Genomic DNA, 3,022 nt, shown 5'->3' on the forward strand with positions numbered 1-3,022 from the left:
GAATTTTAAAAATTTGAGAGAATTGAAGTAAATTTTTTTTCATAGAGGAACTCAAAATAGATAAAGCTTTCAATAATAGCAAGTAGAATATTTGGTTAAAAAAACCCCCCTTGGATGGAATAAAGTTAAAGGCTGCTTATGGGACCCAACGCACATCTGTGAACATGGCAACTGTGTGTCTCATGGGTAGCCATTAACTTTTTCCCATTCAAGTTTTTTTTTAAACCCATTATTCTACATACTATTTTATATGAGGGGTACTGAAAAGTTCCTGGCTTTGGGTAAAAGAAAATACAGGAGGATTAGTTAATTATGATTTTATTCAACATATTCCTCTCCCAGATTGACACTCTTATTGCAGCAGTCCTACAATTTTTCTAAGCCCTCTAAAAGAACTCGGAAGGTTGGGCCTCCATTCAGGAACTTGTTAGCACCCCTTGTGTTTGTGTGTGTGTGTATAAAGTTCAAGTTCAGTTAAATGAAGGGAAGAAAATGGAGAGTTAAGATAATAATAATCATTTATTATAAAAAAATTGGTAATCTTTACTTTTTACAGCTGTTTCCATTAGTGGTCAATATGAAAATTAAATAAATTCTACTCTAATAGAAATATCCAAGATATTAATTCATCTCAACTTAAACCTAATCTCCCAATCTTATACAATAATACTAACAACCATGGATTCCTGAACAACGGAAGGGAAATAACTCCTATTTAATTCCTTACTACCAATTCTTCTAATAAATATACACAGAAGGTTGTAAATGAATATTGCGACTGCAAAGTTAAAACTAACTGTAAATTTAAAAATTCATGTAAGACAGATAGTGTAGTCTACCAATGTATAGTAGAATCCCAGGAAAAAAAAAATTATTATATAGGCTCTACCAAAAATAGGATTAAATTCAGAGTGTCTAGCCACCTACAGAGTTTTAAAAGTAAGTTCATATGGGATTTAAAGGATAATAACATTGAATTCAAAATTAAATGGGACATTATTTGTTCTGCAAGTTCTTATAGAGCCTCAAGTAAGAAGTGTGAATTGTGAACCGAAGAAACTTTTAGAATCCTTACTTAAAAAAAAAAATTACTCAGTTCATGAAAAGAAAAATGTATTTCTTGTATTCATGCAGCAATATGTGTTCCCTAAGTTTAAATAAAAAAAAGAATAAATATTTAATTATGTTATAGGATAACATAACTATAAAATATAATATTAATAATAAATTGAAATTTATACGTCCCCTTTTATTTGAATAATCTTTCTGAACCCTTTGGAGTCATTAACTCTGCTACTGTTATTCTCTTCCTCCCATGTATTTGTGCATACCTAAATAATACTGTAACACTTATATTACACATTATTTTTGGTTCCATAGCCATACATTAATCACTATCATTTAACATTTACTTAGAAGTACTTATTATCATTAACCATATCACCATCATCATCGTCATCATCGCTTTCCATGCTAGCATGGGTTGGACGATTTGACTGGACTGGTGAACCAGATGGCTGCACCAGGCTCCAATCTGATTTGGCAGAGTTTCTACAGCTGGATGCCCTTCCTAACGCCAACTACTCCGAGAGTGTAGTGGGTGCTTTTACGTACCACCGTCACGAAGGCCAGTCACGTGGTACTGGCAATGGCCACGATCAAAATGGTGTATTTTACGTGCCACCTGCACAGGAGCCAGTCCAGCGGCACTGGCAACGATCTCACTCAAATGTCTTTACACATGCCACCAGCACAAGTACCAGGAAGGCGACGCTGGGCACAGGTGCTATCACGATTTCGCTTTCGCTTGCCCCAACAGGACATCACAAGCCGAGTTTCATGTGCTGCATAGGAGCCAGTCCCGCGTCACTGGCAACAATCTCACTCGAATGTCTTTACACGTTGCCACCGGCACAAGTGCCTATATTTAATAATCATTTGCCTATATAACAAACTGAAATTAATATCTGCCCATTTATTGGATGTTTTTTCAGAACCTTTTGGAGCTATTATTTCTACTCAAGCAATTCTCTTCTTCCCATATATTTATACATAAATACAACATCAACTATACAACTTATCGTTGCTTTTATTTCCGTAAATCAATAACTGTATTTTAACATTTTTATAAACAAATTTGAAAACTATAGTTTATATAAATGTGTGATTATATGCATGATGTTTGTACATATGTACAGGTATGTGTGTATTTGTGCATTTATGTACACAACTATGTATATGCATGCACATATATGTGTGTGTATGTATTTATGTATATGCATATATGTACGTATGTGTGTATCTCTCTCTTTCTCTCTGTCTGTCTGTCTGTCTCTCTCTCTCTCTCTCTCTCTCTCTCTCTCTCTCTCTCTCTCTCTCTCTCTCTCTCTCTCTCTCTCTCTCTCTCTCTCTCTCTCTCTCTATATATATATATATATATATATATATTTATGTATGTATATGTATGCTTATGTGTGAGTGTGTATGTATGTATCAGAATAACCGTTATGACTAGATACATTTCCTTCTAGAGACGCTATTGTGTGTACACACTAGTTTAAAATTTCTTCAACCAATGGGCATTGATTGACTAATTTTGGATCTGTATATTTTTTTTTTATATATATAAATAACTATGAATGTATATGTATTTATACATTTTATATGTATATGTTTATATCTCATAATTAGATATTTTACTTCTCTCATTTACTTTTTTTACATTTATATTATTCATTTAATTTTATTTCCATTTTTCCATTATTTATTTTTAAATTTATTCTATCTTATTTTTTTACTTTACCCTTTCATCCATTATATTCTAACTGATCTGTTAATCCATCACCCACACATAATAAAAAATAATAACTACTTATTTAGTCTGCTTGCATGAACAGAAGGTTCCACATGTAATATATTAATGTTTATCTTTCTCTGATGAAATTATGCACATAATATATAAATGCAAATTCAAAGCATAAATTTGTAATTTACCTATTGAGCACTAATGGAAATGGCTGTA

This window comes from Octopus bimaculoides, chromosome 7 (assembly GCF_001194135.2).
Source record: "Octopus bimaculoides isolate UCB-OBI-ISO-001 chromosome 7, ASM119413v2, whole genome shotgun sequence".
Taxonomy (NCBI): Eukaryota; Metazoa; Mollusca; class Cephalopoda; order Octopoda; family Octopodidae; genus Octopus; species Octopus bimaculoides.